Source organism: Callithrix jacchus, chromosome X (genome assembly GCF_049354715.1).
Source record: "Callithrix jacchus isolate 240 chromosome X, calJac240_pri, whole genome shotgun sequence".
Lineage (NCBI taxonomy): Eukaryota > Metazoa > Chordata > Mammalia > Primates > Cebidae > Callithrix > Callithrix jacchus.
This window is the reverse complement of record NC_133524.1, coordinates 99,516,150-99,534,910: the sequence shown is the minus strand read 5'-3', so window position 1 is coordinate 99,534,910 and position 18,761 is coordinate 99,516,150. Positions and strand designations below refer to the sequence as shown.

Genomic DNA, 18,761 nt, shown 5'->3' with positions numbered 1-18,761 from the left:
CCAAATACATTCATTCCAGCTCAGTAGCCCCCGAAGTCTTAATTCATTCTAGCATCAACTCAAAAGTCCAAAGTCCAGAGTCTCATCTAAATCAGTTATGGGTGAGACTCAAAACCCAATTCATCCTAAGGCAAATTCCTTCCTGCTGCGAGCTTGTGAATCAAAACAAGCTGTCTACTCCCAAAATACAATGGTGACACAGGCGTAAGGTAAACATTTCCATTCCAAAAGGGAGACATAGGCGAAAAGAAAGGAGTAACAGGCCTCAAGCAAGTCCGAAACCCAACAGGGCCAACAACATTACATTAAGTCTTTTTTTTTTTTTTTTTTTGAGTTTCCCTCTGTCACCTAGGCTGGAATGCAATAGCATGATCTTGGCCCACTATAACCTCTGCCTCTAGGGCTCAAGTGATCCTCCTGCCTCAGCCTCCTGAGTAGCTGAGACTACAGACATGCATCACCATGCCTAGCTAATTTTTTGTATGTTTTGTAGAGACAGGGTTTCACCATATTGCCCAGGCTGGTCTTGAACTCCTGAGCTCAGGTGGTCCACACACCTTGGCCTCCCAAAGTGCTGAGACTACAAACGTGAGCCACTGTGGAAGGCCCATTAAGTCTTAAAGCTAGAGAAGCATTCTCTTTTGACTCCATGTCCTAAATACAGGGCTCACTGGGATGGGAACTGGGCCCTGAAGGCCTCAGGCACTCCTCCCTCTGTGGATTTGCTAAACTCAGTCTACTAAGCAGCTCTCACAAATTGGAGTCTCATGCCTGCAGCTTTCTGAGGCTGGAGTTGCATGCTGGTGACTACATATCTGGGGTCTCTGAGATGGCCATGCTCCCACAGCTCACTAGGCCTTGCCCTAGTAGGGGCTCTTTGTGGTAGCTCCATCCCTGTGCAAGTCTCTGCCTGGATCTCCAGACTCTGTGACATCTTTTCAAAGCTAGGAGGAGGAAGCCATGCCCTTACAGCTCTTGAACTCTGTGTGCCTTTAGGCACCATATGGATACAACTAGGGTTTACAGCTTGTATCTTCTGAAGCTGTAGATTGAGCTACACCTGGGGCCACTTGAGCCACAGCAACTGGGGTGGCTGAGGAGCACTGTCCTGAAATGTGGGAAGCAGAGACCCAAGTCTTTCTTTGCAGCAAGCCCATGGAGGGCATCCTGGGCTTGTCCCCCTATAGCTTTGGGTCTGTGATGGGAGGGGCAGCCTCAATGATCTCTGAAATACTCTAGGGGCCTTTTTCTCATTATCTTGATAAATAGCATCTGGCTCCCTTCCAGCTATAACAACCTCTTTAGCAAATAGTTGCTTGGCCACACCCTAGTATTCTCTCCTGAACACACTTTGTATTCCACATGGTCAGGCTGTAAATTTTTCCAACTTTTTTTTGGTTCTGCTTCTCTTTTAATTATAAATTCATACTTTAAGTCACTTATTTCTTCTCACATCTCACTGTGTGTGGTTAAAAGTAGCTATGCAGCAGCCTGAATGCTTTGCTGCTTAGAGAGTTCTCCCATCAGATACCCTACTTCATCACTCTTAAGTGCTGGATTTCATAAAGCCCTAGAATGTGGACAAAATTCAGCCAAGGTCTTTGCTACTTTATAACAAGGATGGCCTTTACACAAGTTTCCTACATTGTTCCTCATTTCTTTCATCTTTTTTTTTAATGGAGTTTCACTCTTGTTGCCCAGGATGGAGAGCAATGGCATGATCTCAGCTGACTGCAACCTCCACCTCTGGAGTTCAAGCGATTCTCCTGCCTCAGCCTCCAAAGTAGCTGGGATTACAAGCACCAGCTACCACGCCTGGCTATTTTTTTTTTTTTTTTTTTTTTTGTATTTTTAGTAGAGACAGGATTTCACCACGTTGGCCAGGCTGGTTTCGAACTCCTGATCTCAGGTGACCCACCTGCCTCGGCCTCCCAAAATGTTGGGATTACAAGCGTGAGCCACCATTCCCAGCCTGTTCCTCATTTCCTGTCTGGGATTTTATCAGAATGGCCTTTACTCTCCATATTTCTACCAACATTCTGGTCATAACCCCTTGAACTACTTTAAGGCTTTAGTATCTAAGAAGATTCAGACTTTTCCTACAGCTCTCCTCTTCTGATACCTCACTGGAATTGCCATTATAGCTCCATTTATGGCAGTCTAGGCTTTTTCTAGCCTGTTGACTCAAATTCTTCCAGCCTCTACCCATCATTACTCAGTTCCAAAGCCGCTTCCACATTTTCAGGTATTTATTATAGCTACAGTCCATGTCTCTGAACCAATTTTCTGTGTTAGTCCATTTTTTCTCTAACAGACTGGGTAATGTATAAAGAAATAAAATTTATTTCTCACATTTCTGGGTTGAAAAGCATGGCTTCAGCATCTGGCAAGAACCTTCATGCTGCACCATAACTTGGTAGAAGAGCAAGTAAGCGCATGAGACAGAAAGAGGAAGTAGGGCTGAACTCATTATTTTCATCAGGAGCCCACAATCATGATAACTCACCCAATCCCACAATAACAGCATTAATCCACTCATAAGGGTGGAGCCCTCATGAGCTAATCACTGCTTAAGGGCACCTCCTGTTAATACTGTTACAACGGCTGTTACATTTCAATTGGAGGGGACATTCAAAGCATAGCACCCAGCAACCTCTTCTGTATGTGATGCCCCACCAAGGGTTAGGGACTGGTCATTGTATAATCCCCATGCCTGTTCACTCAACAACTCCTCTTGGTGATGATGATGAGGATAATGATGATGGAATTGAAACCCTCTGCCTAGGGCCAAGAGACCTTGGTATGTGGATCATGTGAATTGACTGGCTTTTAAGGTGGCAGACAGACAGGCTTATTCAGAATAACAGGTGTTTCCTCTGGAACAATGATCTGGAGGGTAGGAAACTAATGTTAACAAAACTAATTATAAAGGTGATGTACTCTAAGTTGTATCTCCTTTAATCTTAACATTTATTCAAGTAACTTACTGTTAAATACATAGTTTAGATCAGGTTATAGGAAATTAAGAAAGGTTGTGTAAACCAGAGAAACTGCTTTGACTATTGTCTCCTCAGGAGTGGAGTCTGGAATTTTACTAAAGCTTTTCAAGTATTCTGAAGCCTCCAGGAATCTCAATGTTCTAACCTCCCTAGACAATAACAATCAAGGCTGCTCTGGTCTTTGCTTAATTTATTTATATACTGATCTGTATATTAAATTATAATATTGAAAATTTTAAAAACACTGTGTAGGATAAAATAAATCATTAAAGCTTATCTGAGTAGGCTAGAGTAAACATGTACAAATTATATGGAGCTAATTCTCATGATATATGAAGCATTCCCAGTAGCCAATACGGAGAGAGGGTCTGATGATGTTGTGGTAGGCACCCTCTAAGATAGTCCCCAATGATCCTCATTTTTCTTGTGTATTCACTCCCTGTGTAATCTGTCCCATTGTGTGGGCTAGAGTTAGTGACTTGCTACTAAAAATTAAAATATGTGAGAAGGGATGGGATGTTACTTCTGAGATCAAGTGACAAAAAAGCTGTGTTGTGCTTGCTAGGCACATTCTTATCGATGCTCTAAGGAGAACCAGCTGCCATGTTGTGAGCTATCCATGTGACAACTGATGTCCCTACCCAAGAACCATTGAGGCCCTGAGGCCTGCCAACAGCCATATAAATGAGTTTGGAATTGGATCTTCCCTTTGTTGAGCCTTGAGATGGCTGTAGCCCCTACCTAAACCTTGATTGCAGCCTTGTGAGAGACTCAGAGCCAGAACCTAAACTGTGCCATAATTTCTGACCCACAGAAATGATGTGTATTAATACGTTTGTTGCTTTAAGCAGCAAAATTTGGGGGTAATTTGTTATGCAAGATAGCTAATACAGATATAAACAGAGAATTCATGTAAAGAGCAATATACATGCCCAATAAACGTTTGAAAACACATTCGCTAATGAAAACAAAATATTGGATAGATATTGTTTTGCTGAAGAAAGGCAAGTTGCAGACCCATATGGGTGATGGGAGCTTAAAAATCCCATAGAAGGGCAGGATGCCTGTCCTAAGAGAGTCATTGGGATTCACCTTTCCTGAATGCTGGTGCATTTTTATTTCACGTATTTCCACAGCATTACCAGGAGGTAGAGGTAATGACCTCTATGTGATTTTATAGCTGGAGAAGCAATGATGTTTGTAGATTAAGTAGTCTGGCTGGGGAGCATTGTACAATAAGTAGAAAAGACCAGAACCCTGTAAGTCCCCATGCAGACTGTATGATGCTGAGCTGCATGTCACACCATAACCAAGTAAATCTTGCTTTCCTGCTGAGCTAGATCACTACTGAAATCTGTATCTTCACCTCTGAAGCCAGGCTGCTAGTTCTGCCTCTCTTTCTAATCAGAGAATCTTGTTGTACATCAATTTCCTGCTCTGTAAAGACAAAGGAATGTTTCTAAGTCAGTGCTGTAGAAAGTAGAGTTCCCGGGCCAGGTATGGTGGCTCACGCCTGTAATCCTAGCGCTTTGGGAGGCAGAGGCAGGCAGATCACCTGAGGTCAGGAGTTCAAGACCAGCCTGATCAACATGGAGAAACCCCATCTCTACTAAAAATACAAAATTAGCTGGGTGTGGTAGTGCATGCCTGTAATCCCAGATACTTGGGAGGCTGAGGCAGGTGAATCGCTTGAACCCAGGAGGCAGAGGTTGCAGTGAGCCAAGATTGTGCCATTGCCCTCCAGCCTGGGCAACAAGAGTGAAACTCTGTCTAAAAAAAAAGAAAAAGAAAACGGAAGAGTTCCCAAGACAACCTACATCATGAGGAATATGCACTCTCTAATAGAGGGACAGGTGTCACAACAAGAATGAATACTTGAAGGGACAGGCTCCAAATACATACAGATTGGGGATGCATAGACTATTTGAAAGATACTGCCAAATCAGTCTGGAAAGAGGTTGTACTAAGTGAAATTCTCTCTGCCAATATGAGGCAGAGTAGATGTCCCCACATGCACACCTCACTGAAATCCTCAATGTTTTTTTTAAATACTTTGATAAAATGACAGGTGGAAATTGTCTCGTCATCACATTTAACTGGATACTAAGGTAATTTTTAAATAATTCCCTATTAAACAAATACTCTGTTAATCATTATTATCACCATTTTTTTAATGCAAAAAGGGTCCAGTTACATATGCAGCCTCACACACACAATAAGCAACAAGTAGAGCCTGCAGGTTCTCCTAGGGCTACTGCTCGCATTAAGGCTCTAGGACACGTGCGCGGGCGTGTGAATTTGTATGTGTTTGTGTGTTCTCTGGTGGTTGCTAATGACAGTGAATTTGCCTAGAAGATTAAGAATGTCTCTCTGGGATATTGGTTGAGTTCAAGTTTAGAGAGGAGCTGGATCTGCATGTTCTGGAGTCTTTTTGAATGACACAAGAGCTGGACCACAACTTACTTCTGAGCAGGCTGTAATCCTGTCCCCATGTTGGAAAACCAGCCTGTCTGTGACCTTACCTGCTCAGGTCACGGGGGATCCCTCCTGCATGTAAGATGTGGAAGTCTGCATAAATCTACTTCTGAACACTGAAGCTGGGTGCTCCCATCTTGCTGCCATCAGTTGTAGAGATCTGGGAGGCTGTATCCTCTCAGCCGCCTAACTCCACGGGTTCAGTCATCTGCATAAAAGCACTGTGCTGGGAGATAAAAATTTGTGAATTATCAGCACATGTTTGGCACATTGTGTATTCACCCATTCAGTCATTCCTTAGTTAACAGTTAATAGGCATTAAGGCCAAACTCTACACAATCCCTTTCATTAAGTTTTAAGCTTCCCCAGAATAGAAATAAGAAAGTGAAGTGTGGAAAGGAGGGTGTGGTAAATTCAGATGGCAGATCTAAGAGATGGCTCCTTCCCACTAACAGATTAATTATAGAGACTCTTATCATTGATGACTGTAAAACATAATTCAGTGCCATGGACCCATTTCTACATCTTTAATGTCCTCTTTACATATATTCTCCCATTTGCAATCAATATTCTATGAAGTATTCTCAATACTCAACTTGCATTCCTCTGCACCTCCCTACACCTCAGTCTTCATTTCTCATCTAATGGGGCTTAGTTCCCTCACTCATCCACTGAAATGAACTCTGCCAAGTCTACAGCCACCTCTGTCACATTTATAGATCAAGAGTGTTGAAATAAATGTTCAAATGGAGATAAATACGTATTTCCCCAGGAGGAAAAGTTTTCCCTCCCCCAAAACAGAATTCATTTCTTGTGTCTATAGACAAGATTGTATGCAATGCTGTCAGTTTCCTAAAAGGTAGAGTTGTAGAACAGCTTTCAGAGTCAGATAACCAGAAGGCTGAGCTGTGGACAATACGCTTTCAAATGAAGCACACATTTTACCTGACATATGTTATACTTTTGCTTCATTGACAGGGAGTTCATAAATAGACTTACTTTATGTCAGCAATGATTTTTATGGCTACTTCAATAATATTGCCTTGTCTTTTTGTTATTTCTTTCTCAAGGGGTACCAAGTAGGCAAGGGAATAATGTGAAATTACATTGCTGTTTCAAACTTTGCCATGGTTAAATATATTGTCTAAAATCACTGTCAAATATAGACCATTAGAAAATATAGTGGTAGTGAAATATAATTGGGGTGACAGGGAGCGCTTTTGCAGTTTCCTGAGAGTTAAGTCAAAATTCTTTTACTGTACCACCGAAATAATGATGCTGGAATTCTTTTGGGATATGCCCATTAAGTAAAATATTTCAAGTTTCAAATAAGTATGCACAAATCCATACTGATACAAGTAAATGTTTGGTGAATTAATAAGGAAAAGCGTGCGAGAAGACAAACTGTCTTTATGGAATGATTCCAAATAGTATTTGTAGCTACTAACCCTCCAAGAGGTGAAGCTTAATTCTGCTGCAACCCCTGAATGCAGGTCACACTTAGTGACTCACTTCTCAGGAACAGAGTACGTGAATTGAAAAGTTATCATACACTGGAAAACTTGGCAAACACTTTAACTATGTGCAAGGTTAACATCACCAGTAAGGTCATGTTGCCATCATGCAAACCCAAATATGATGTGATAAGAAGGGCACATCAACTCTGTGGTGTTCTTTCTCAAATTCCATACTGCTGGTCTAATCATGAGAAAAACAAAACAGATTAAGGCTGTACTCCTCAAGACTGTCAGGGTCAATAAAATATTCTGAGAGTTCCTCACATTGTCACGCAGAGAACTACCATATAGCCCAGCAACTTTACTCCCAGGTACATACTCAAGAGAAATGGAAACCTATGTCTACATAAAAACTTGCACACAAATATTTGTGGTGTCATAATTCATAATGGCCAAAAACTGAAACAACTCAAGTGTTTACCAGTTGATGAGGGGATAAACAAAATGTGGTATATCGATACAAAGGAATAAAGTATTGAAACATGCTACAAAATAGATAAACCTTAAAAACATCATGTGAAGTGAAAGAAGCCAGATGCATGATTCCATTTCTATGAGATGTCAAGAATAGGTAAATCAACAGAAACACAAAGCATATCTGTGGTTCCTGGGACTGGGGGTGAAAGCAGGGATTAATTGCGTTCGAGTATGATGGGACATTTTAGAGCGATGGAAACATCTAAAACTCAGCTATGATGATGGTTGCATAACTTTTGTTTACTGAAAATCATCAAGTTGTATCCTTAAACATGTACATTTTGTCTATAATTATATTGCAAGAAAGCCTGGGCTTCTGTTATACCTCAGTAATGACCAAACTTTTTCATACAAAGGCCTTGATGCCATGTTTTCTACACCCATGAATGTATATGAAACTGTAGCTGTATCCTAGCCCTGCTGACTGTGTCCTACATAACTCCAAACAATGACAGTCTCTCCCTGCCCCATTGCCACTACCCACCGTGCTGACTCAGGCTTCACTTGTGTGAAAAATTCAGTTTACACCTGATCACTTCCACATCTTCCAACTGTGGCAGAAACTTGAGAGTGAGTCCATGACAGTGCCCAGGGCCTTCACTCTAACATGACATCAGCATTGTTTTTTTTTTTTCACTCCTCTTTGGACTTTCTCTGTGACTCTACCTGAGGAATCTAAATGGCATTACCTCTCAGGGTATCATTATGGCAATACTTATCAAACGGCTACATAGGTGCATACCCTTTGCACCAACAATTTACCTTTTAGAAGTTTAACTTCAGGACATTGTGAAGGATGCTGATAAGCATCTGGTTATAAGGACTATTATTCTGAAAATTCCCTTCCTTTATTTCTGGGCCTGAATTTAGAAAGAAAGACCAAATGGGACACAAAATTGTGATGGGGCAGAAGGAAGCAGAGGGAAATTCACAAACAGAAGAAATGACACACACACATATGAACAACAACCAGGTTCTGTTATTACAATACTAAAATTATTCCAAGACAGTTGGTAGGGCTGTCAGGGGACACATTTGGCTCACCAGTGTAAACAGGTACAAGAACTGTGCCCTTCAGCCACGCACAGACTCTGAAAAGATGTCTTCCACACAGTGTAAATAATAGGGAATGTCAGAACACTCTGAATAACACAGGCTTGAGAAAACTGATGTCATAGCCATAGGATGGAATTCTAGAATTCAGCAAAGCAAGTGTTAATGAAGACAATGATGAGAAGTGATTTATTGCCCATAAGGTTAGCAATGATTCACATTATTTCTAAGGTGTGAAGACACAAGGTCCTTACATACTGTGAAATAAGGAATATAAGTTAGCAATAGTATTTGGAATTCATTATGTCAATATAAAATTTTACAGTTTCCAGGGTTTTGAAAGAACACTTACAGAAACTTTTTTTTTTTCACAGAAATGCTTACAAAGATATTTGCATATATATGAGAAAGATATTAAGTATACTATTGTTTGTAACAGGAAAAAATGTTAAAGTAACTACATTTTCATGACTAGAATACTAACTAAATGAATTTTGGGGCACCCACATGATGAATCATCTGGTTGATAAAAAAAGAAAGAGACTAATATTTGGCGGGCAAAGAAATTTAAAACATTATTGTAGAAATGCATTTTATGCAAAGATGATCATAATGAGGGCAAATGTGGGTCACAAAGATCATTTAGTGGCCAAGATGCATTTTTGCTTATATAGGTCTGTAGCTATTTATCCAGAGGTAAAAAAGCATAAACATAGAAATAATCATTTCGTGCTTTCACATAGCACAGGAAGAGGCTACACTTTCTGTCTGGTGACCGTCAATATCCCTGCATAGTGGGAATGACCCCTTTTCTACCCACACTTCTGGAAAATTCTGTCGTGTGTGCATGGGCCACAGCACCTCCCTGCCACCTTCCTGCTCAGTGAGGTTCAAGCTGCTGCAGTTCAGGCTTCTGTCACGAGGAGGCATCACTGTACCACCATTATCACACTTCTGTACAAAGTATAAGCAAGGAGCAGAAAAATATGCTATCCTCCCCTAAAACCCAGTTTATGAAACGAACTGCAGAATGATTCTAATTCTGTCTGGATAAAAAACAACCCTGACAAGTGTAAAACAAGAGTGTACAAATATACTGTGGGGCATCCATAGGATAAAACACCAGGTAGGTCTAATGTGCCTTGGCTGTTGCTGGGAGGCAGGATTGGGGGAGCACAGGACAGTAGGAAGTGACTGCGAGGATGGGGCACTGGAGTGGGGTCTGGGCAGCTGTGTCCATGTCCTGGAGACGGGATCAGTAGGACGGAGTGGGAGAAGGTCTGAGAAGCCTGTACAGGGTTAGAGAGATGGGTGATGAACACCCTGCTCTCCAGGAGGGACCCCCTCCTCCACCGTGCAGACACTTCAACTAACACTAATGAAGGAAAAGATAAATCACTGAATGTGCTGAAGATTTAGAATCAACAGCAAATTGGCCTGCTTTAATATACAAATGGGTATTCCAAACTACTGGTATCACAGTGAAGAGAAGGTTCATAACATTACTTACTCTGTAAAATTTATCCCTTTTCATTTAAAAAGAGTGCGGAACGTGGAGATAGTTGTAATGGTTCTTGGTGGCCAGAGTCAGAATTGCAACTCTGAGTGTAGACCAAGGAACTCAGCAGAAAGGAGGGAGGGATGAAAGTTGGGAGCTTGATTAATGGGATCAGACATGGTTTTCTGGAACTTTTCACTTACCTCCAGCTATCCCTCTGTATTCATCATTTTTTTCTGGAATATTAACAGAAGCACTTTTTGTGGGATATCTAAATCTGAGATCAGAAGCCAGTCATGGTCTGAACTGAAAATACTGCAACTGTGAGCTGTATTTGAGGTAGTAAAGCTAGACTATTGAGAAACATATACAGACACACACACACACACATACCCACTCTATTCATTTTTTTTTTTTTTGAGATGGAGTCTCACTCTGTCGCCCAGACTGGAGTGCAGTGGTGTGATCTCAGCTCACTGTAACCTCGGCCTCCCAGGTTCAAGTGATTCTCCTGCCTCAGCCTCTTAAGTAGCTGGGACCACAGGCGCACACCACAGGCCTGGTCAATCCTTCTGTATTATTATTATTATTTTAGTAGAGACAGGGTTTCACCATATTGGCCAGGCTGGTCTCAAACTCCCGACCTCGTGATCCACCCACCTTGGCCTTCTAAAGCACTGGGATTACAGCCATGAGCCATTGTGCCCAGCTAGTCCATTCATTTTTTAAATCTGCTTTGTTCCCCCATAAAATTGACTATAATTAATGATTTTTCAAAGTAAAAAAATATGGAATATATGTGCAGATTACTTTTGTCAATCTTATCACAAGTACTCTGTTTTCAATTTTTATTAAAATACTTGTTCCCCCGAATACAAAATTTCAAACACTATACAAAAGCACTTCAATACATTTAAATTATCCTGCATCTCTCTGACCCTTCTCCTATCCCCTGACCCCAAGGGGTCTATTGTCCCTTAGGATAATGCATACTCTTCAGATGCATTTCTGTCGGGGAGGTGCACATGAACATGTTCACCACCCAACACATATCATAGTCTTCTCAAAAACTGCAATCACAGTTCTCACCTTCTTTGGCAACCTATCTTTTCCACTTAATATATCCCTACCTCCCCTCCTCCTCCTTCCCCTCTTCCTCCCCTCTGCTCCTTCTCCTCTCCTCCTCTTCCTCCTTCTTCTCTCTCCTCTTTCCTTTTCAAAGTTAAAGCTCTAAAAATAGTTTTCTGCATTCCTTGTTAACATTCTTTACTCCCCATTAACCCCCACCCCACTGCACTATGACTTCCGTTGCCAGGATTGTAATGAATGTGATCTTACCAAGGTCAGAATTCACCTTTTCCTTACTAGGGCCAGTTTTTTACACATCTATTAACATACTAAGTATTACTTTAAATGCATTCCTAAAACATGCATGCTTGTGCAGACTGTTTCTTCCACCTAACCACAAATCTATGAGTTTCTAGGCTCTGAAGCAGGACGTCCCGGACACAAATCCAAGCTGTCCCACTCCCTAACTGTGTAGTCTTAGGCAAAGTCCTTATTCTCTATGCCACTCAGTTTTTCATCTATAAAATGGGAATTAGCAAGCATATCTCTTTCTCTGAACATTACTATTACCTTTATTTATTTCTTTAATTGATACATAATAGAGGTTCATATTTTGGGGGGTACATGTGAAAATTTAACACATTCATATATTTGTAAAGATCATATCAGTGATCAGGCATGGTGGCTCATGCAGCACACCTGTAATCCCAGCACTTTGGGAGGCCGAGGTGGCGGATCATGAGGTCAGGAGTTCAAGACGAGTCTGGCCAACATGTAATCCCAGCTTCTCAGGAGGCTGAGGCAGGAGAGTTGCATGAACCTGGGAGGTCGAGGTTGCAGTAAGCCGAGATCGCACCATTGCACTTCAGCCTGGGCAAGACTGTGAGACTCAATCTCAAAAAAAAAAAAAAAAAATCATATAACTGAGATATCCATCACCTTAACTATTTGTGTTTTCTTTATGCTAAAAACATCTAAATTATTCTTTTTTTTAATTTTACTTTTGGTTCTGGGGTACATGTGCAGGTCATGCAGGGTTGTTGCATAGGTGCATACATAACCAGGTGGTTTGCTGCCTCTCTTGCCCCTTTGACTATATCTGGCATTTCTCCCCATTTTATCCCTCCTCACCCTCCCCACCCCCCGCTGACCCTCCTCTATCCCCCACCAACTGCCCCCAGTGTGTGATCCTCCTCTCCCTGAGTCCATGTGTTCTCATTGTTCAACACCCACCTATGAGTGAGAACATGCAGTGTTTGGTTTTCTGTTCTTGTGTCAGTTTGCTGAGAATGATGGTTTCCAGATTCATCCATGTCCCTATAAAGGACACAAACTCATCGTTTTTTATGGCTGTGTAGTATTCCATGGTATATATGTGCCACATTTTCTTTGTCTAGTCTACCATTGATGGGCGTTTGGGTTGGTTCCAGGTCTTTGCTATTGTACACAGGGCTGCAATGAACGTATGTGTGCATGTGTCTTTATAGTAGAACAATGTATAGTTCTTTGGGTATATGCCCAGTAATGAGATTTCTGGGTCAAATGGAATTTCTATTTCTAGGTCCTTGAGGAAGCGCCACACCATCTTTCACAATGGTTGAACTGATTTACACTCCTACCAACTGTGTAAGAGTGGTCCTATTTCTCCACATCCTCTCCAGCATCTGTTGTCTCCAGATTTTTTAATGATTGCCATTCTAACTGGCATGGGATGGTATCTCAATGTGGTTTTGATTTGCATTTCTCTAATGACCAGTGATGATAAGTATTTTTTCATATGTTTGTTGGCCTCATATATGTCCTCTTTAGAAAAGTGTCTGTTCATATCCTTCACCCACTTTTGGATGGGCTTGTTTTTTTCTTGTATATCTGTTTTAGTTCTTTGTAAATTCTGGATATTAGCCCTTTGTCACATGGGTAGACTGCAAAATTTTTTTCCCATTTTGTTGGTTGCTGGTTTGCTCTAATGATGGTTTCTTTTGTTATACAGAAGCTCTGAATTTTAGTTAGATCCCATTTGTCTATCCTGGCTTTTGTTGCCAATGCTTTTGGTGTTTCAGTCATGAAGTCCTTGCCTATGTCTATGTCCTGGATGGTTTTGCCTACGTTTTCTTCTAGGGTTTTTATGGTGTTAGGTTTTATGTGTAAATCTTTAATCCATCTGGAGTTAATTTAATGTAAGGTGACAGGACGGGGTCCAGTTTCTGCTTTCTGCACATGGCTAGCCAGTTTTCCCAATACCATTTATTAAACATTGAGTTCTTTCCCCATTGCTTCTTTTTGTCAGGTCTGTCAAAGATCAGATGGTTGTAGATGTGTGGCGTTGCTTCTGAGGCCTCTGTTCTGTTCCATTGGTCTCTGTCTCTGTTTTGGTACCAGTACCATGCTGTTTTGATTACTGTAGCCTTGTAGTATAGTTTGAAGTTGGGCAGTGTGATGCCTCTGGCTTTGTACTTTTTGCTTAAGACTGTCTTGTCTATGTGGGCTCTCTTGTGATTCCATATGAAGTTTAAAGTGTTTTTTTCCAGTTCTGTGAAGAAGGTCATTGGTAGCTTGATGGGGATAGTATCGAATCTGTAAATTACTTTGGGCAGTATGGCCATTTTCATGATATTGATTCTTCCTAACCATGAGCATGGAATGTTTTTCCATCTGTTTGTGTCCTCTCTTATTTCGTTGAGCAGTGGTTTGTAGTTCTCCTTGAAGAGGTCCTTTACATCCTTTGTTAGTTGTATTCCTAGGTATTTTATTCTTTTTGTAGTGATTTTGAATGGGAGTTAACTCTTGATTTGGCTCTCTGTTTGTCTGTTATTGATGTATAGGAATGCCTGTGATTTCTGCACATTGATTTTGTATCCTGAGACTTGCTGAAGTTGCTTATCAGTTTCAGGAGATTTTGGCCTGAGACAATGGGGTCTTCTAAATATACAATCATGTCATCTGCAAATATAGACAGTTTGACTTTCTTCTTTCCTAATTGAATACCCTTTATTTCTTTTTCTTGCCTGATTGCTCTGGCTCAATATTATATTGAATAGGAGTGGTAAGAGAGGGCATCCTTGTCTACTGCCTGATTTCAAAGGGAATTCTTCCAGCTTTTGCCCATTTAGTATCATATTGGTTGTAGGTTTGTCATAAAAGCTTTTATTATTTTATGATATGTTCTGTCGATACCTAGTTTGATAGTTTTTAGCATGAAGGGCTGTTGAATTTTGTCGAAGGCCTTCTCTGCATCTAGTGAGATAATCATACAGTTTTTGTCTTTGGTTCTGTTTATGTGATGGATTACATTTATGGACTTGCATATGTTGAACCAGCCTTGCATCCCCGGGATTAAGCCTATTTGATCATGATGGATAAGCTTTTTGATGTGCTGTTGCATTCGGTTTGCCAGCATTTTATTGAAGATTTTTGCATCGATGTTATCATGGATATTGGCACGAAGTTTTATTTTTTAGTTGAGTCTCTGCCTCGTTTTGGTATCAGGATGATGTTGGTCTTATAAAATGAGTTAGGGAGGATTCCCTTCTTTTGTGTTGTTTCATATAGTTTCAGAAGAAATGAAACCAGCTTCTCTTTGTACATCTGGTAGAATTCTGCTGTGAACCCGTTTGGACCTGGACTTGTTTTGGTTGGTAGGCTATTGATTGCTGCCTCAACTTCAGCCCTTGTTATTGGTCTACTTAGGTTTTCAACTTCTTCCTGGTTTAGTCTTGGTAGAGTACAAGTGTCCAGGAATTTATCCATTTCTTACTGGTTTACTGATTTATGTGCATAGAGCTGTTTGTAGTAATATGTGATGGTAGTTTGTATTTCTGTGGGATCACTGGTGATATCCCCTTTATCTTTTTTATTGCATAGATTTCATTCTTCTCTCTTTTCTTTCTTCTTGGTCTTGCTAGTGGTCTATTTTCTTGATCTTTTAAAAAAAACCAGCTCCTGGATTTATTGATTTTTTGAAGGATTTTTTGTGTCTCTATCTCCTTCAGTTCAGCTTTGATCTTAGTTATTTCTTGTCTTCTGCTAACTTTTGAGTTTTTTTTTTATCTTCCTGCTGTAGCTGTTTCAATTTCGATGATAGGGTGTCAATTTTAGATCTTTCTTTGTTTCTCATGTGGACATTTATTGCTATAAATTTCCCTCTTGACACTGCTTTAAAGGTGTCCCAGATATTCTGGTAAGTTGTGTCTTCAATCTGATTGGTTTTGAAGAACATCTTTATTTCTGCCTTCATTTCATTGTTTATCTAGTCGACACTCAGATGCAAGTTGTTCAGTTTCCAAGTGATTGTGTGGAATTCAGTGTGTTTCTTAATCCTGAGTTTTAATCTGATTGCACTGTGGTCTTACAGACTGTTATGATTTCCATTCTTTTGCATTTGCTGAGGAGTAATTTGCTTCCAATTATGTGGTCAATTTTAGAGTAAATGTGATGTGGTGCTGAGAAAAATGTATATTCTGTGGATTTGGGGTGGAGCATACTGTATATGTCTATTAGGTCTGCTTGATCCAGCTCTGCATTCAAGTCCTGGATGTCCTTGTTAATTTTCTGTCTTGTTGATCTGTCTAATTTTGACAGTGGAGTGTTGAAGTCTCCCACTATTATCTCATGGGAGTCTAAATCTTGTTTTAGGTCATTAAGAACTTGCTTTATGTATCTGGGTGCTCCTGTATTGGGTGTGCATATATTTAGGATAGTTAGCTCTTCTTGTTGGATTGATCCTTTTACCATTATGTAATGCCCTTCTTTGTCTCTTTTGATCTTTGTTGGTTTGAAGTCCATTTTATCAGAGACTAGGATTGCAACCCCTGCTTTTTTTTGTTCTCCATTTGCCTGGTAAATCTTCCACCCCTTTATTTTGAGTCTATGTGTGTCTTTGTATGTGAGATAGGTTTCCTGAATACAGCACACCGATGGGTCTTGACTTTTTGTTCAGTTTGACAGTCTGTGTCTTTTGAATGGGGTGTTCAGGCCATTTACATTCAATGTTAATATTGTTATATGTGAATTTGATCCAGCCATTTTGTTACTGGCTGGTTTTCTTGCCCATTAGTTGACTCGTTTTCTTCACTGCATTTTTGGTCTTTGCCATTTGGTGTGCTTTTGCAGTGACTGGTACTTGTTCCTTTCCATGCTTAGTGTTTCTTTCAGGAGCACTTGTAGGGCAGGTCTGGTGGTGATGAAATCCCTCAGTAATTGCTTGTCCATAAAGGATTTTATTTCTCCTTCACTTATGAAGCTTAGTTTGGCTGGATATGAGATTCTGGGTTGAAAGTTCTTTTTTTAAGGATGTTGAATATTGGCCCTCGCTCTCTTCTGGCTGTAGGGTTTCTGCCAAGAGATCTGCTGTGAGTCTTATTGGCTTCCCTCTGTGGGTGACCTGAACTTTCTCTTTGTCTGCCCTTAGCATGTTTTCCTTCATTTCAACCCTGCTGAATCTGACCATTATGTGCTTTGGGGTTGCTCTTCTTGAGGAATATCTTTGTGGAGTTATCTGTATTTCTTGGATTTGAATGTTGGACTGCCTTGCTTGGCTTGGGAAGTTCTTATACAACCTGCATTTAAAAAAATTTCTAATTTTCACTACAACCAACCTTGGATGACCTAAATTTTAATTAACTTAAGAATGTCTCAAAAGCACTTGGAATGACTGATCTCACAAAATAGCACTATCATTTTTCCGCATGGCTGTACAAAAAGCGGAAGGGTCATACTTTATTCTGTCTTATCCCTACATACTTCACACACACAGATACTGCAAGTCGTACCTTCCCTACCTCAAAACACATCCTGTCAAGGTCCATTTCTCTCTCTGCACATGGCTGAAGCACTGATACCATCAGCTTGCTCCTCCCTAGACTTCTGCAATGTTTTCTAATGGTTATTGCCACACACTATCTTCTTCCTCTCCAGTCCATTCTTTGCACAGTGACCAGAGTCACTTTCTGAAAATATGAGTCAGATGATATTATTCTCATTCTCTAACCCCACACACTCACAATACAATCCAAATGCCTTACAATGGCTTAAACAATATGGCTCCTATCTGCCCTTTCAACCTCATCTCACCAGTCTGTGCATTGTCTGCCAGGCTCTAGGCACTTGAGCTTTTCTCTGCTCTTGAAACACATGGTGACCATCCACATTTTAGATACACTGGCAGAAAGTCAGTCTGTGCCTAGCTTCTTTTTGTCATCTAGGACTCAGCTCAAATGTCACTTCCTGAAAAGGAGCTTCACTTACAACCTCATCTATAATTATTTTTATCTTGGTCATTTTCTACTCTACATGTGTTTAAAACACAAATCCCCACATGAAGTTACCCTGCTCATTGATTTGTTTACCTGCTTATTACCAGTTTTCTCAAACTGGAATGTTATGTCTGGGGACCATGTTTGTCCTGTTCTCTGTGCCATTTCCCCAGTGCTTAGATTAGTGCTTCACACATAAATCACTGAATGAAAATTCCTGAATTGAAGGAACTGTTAACGATTTTACACACAGAAATGACACAGATGTAAAAGCCAAGTAGAAGGAGCAACCAATGATGAAATTAGACATGAAAGGAATCAAACTTTTCATGGACCTTGTTGCAAATCCACAGCAGTGCTTTTCAAACATGGATGAATACCACAACCAATTGGAACAATTTCTCAAAATACAGATACCTCCTACCATACCTCCCTGTTTTTCATTCAGCTAATTTTTGGTAGACCCAAATATCTACTATTTTAACAGGCAATCTGTGATGATTTTGATGAAGTAGTCCATGGACCATACTTGGTAAAATTCTGATGAAAACAGCTCACATTACTGTGCCATTAATTTAATGCCCACCATGGAGACCTCTGACATCTGGATTGTCTCCGTTAAAGTAATTACTCAAAAGTGACTGCTTCTTCCTTCCCACCTAAGATCACAGATTGCTTTCCCTTATGTGATCACAGTTAATCTCCAGAGTGTTCTTGCATGGTCAGGAAGATTGGGAATTATTATCCTGATGTATACACAAGGCTGATGGAAGGGAAATGACTTACTTAATATGTCCCAATGATGAGATCTTCATCACTTCACCCTTACTCCAGTAGCCTGTCTAGCAGAGTCCACATCACAGTTTTTCTCTGTTAGCTCCAGGTTCTAGGGTGCAGAGTCTACCCTTTCTCTGATGTTACACTAGAAGGGAAATAAGAAATGAAATAGTAAGGAAAGAGAGGATGGCTAAGGAGGTTCTACGTGTGATGATGTTTTGCCTATCCCCCATTCAGTTAACTGGAAGCTGTGCAATGAAGTTTTTCCTCTCCCCCAGCTTCATCTCACTGTCCCCACCCTGACACAGCAGTGATACTCAAGATTGCACATAACAGAAATGTGGAATTATCCCTGCTTTCTGTCACATTTCCAAGTATTCTCTTTGGTATTCATGATGTTAATTTTAATGTCAGAGACTTCACACTGACAGAATGAAGGAGGCTAAGTTGGAGTGGGAAACTTACATTTGTTGAAGGCCTACTAGATTCAATACAATGTGGGTTGTTATCTCCAGAATTTTTATCTTCAAATGCTTAAAGCTATGCTCTGAGGTGGGCGTCATTACTTCCTTTCTACAAATGAGGATATATATAGAGCAAAGTACATGCTCAAGGAATTTTAGGGAGGGGTCAATTGGGCACTGAA

At 40.5% G+C, this 18,761-nt stretch overlaps 1 long non-coding RNA gene across 2 annotated transcripts in view; it reads right to left on the bottom strand.

Annotated features, from left to right (window-relative positions):
* The window catches only part of LOC103790312 (uncharacterized), a 103,467-nt gene that overhangs the window by 43,023 nt on the left and 41,683 nt on the right, over nucleotides 1-18,761 (bottom strand). For both annotated transcript variants that reach the window (XR_013531702.1, XR_004738834.3), the window contains exons 3-4: nucleotides 18,125-18,260; nucleotides 5,522-5,700 (exon numbers count right to left, since the gene is read on the bottom strand). This is a non-coding gene — a long non-coding RNA (uncharacterized LOC103790312). The remainder of the gene's footprint in view (nucleotides 1-5,521; nucleotides 5,701-18,124; nucleotides 18,261-18,761) is intronic.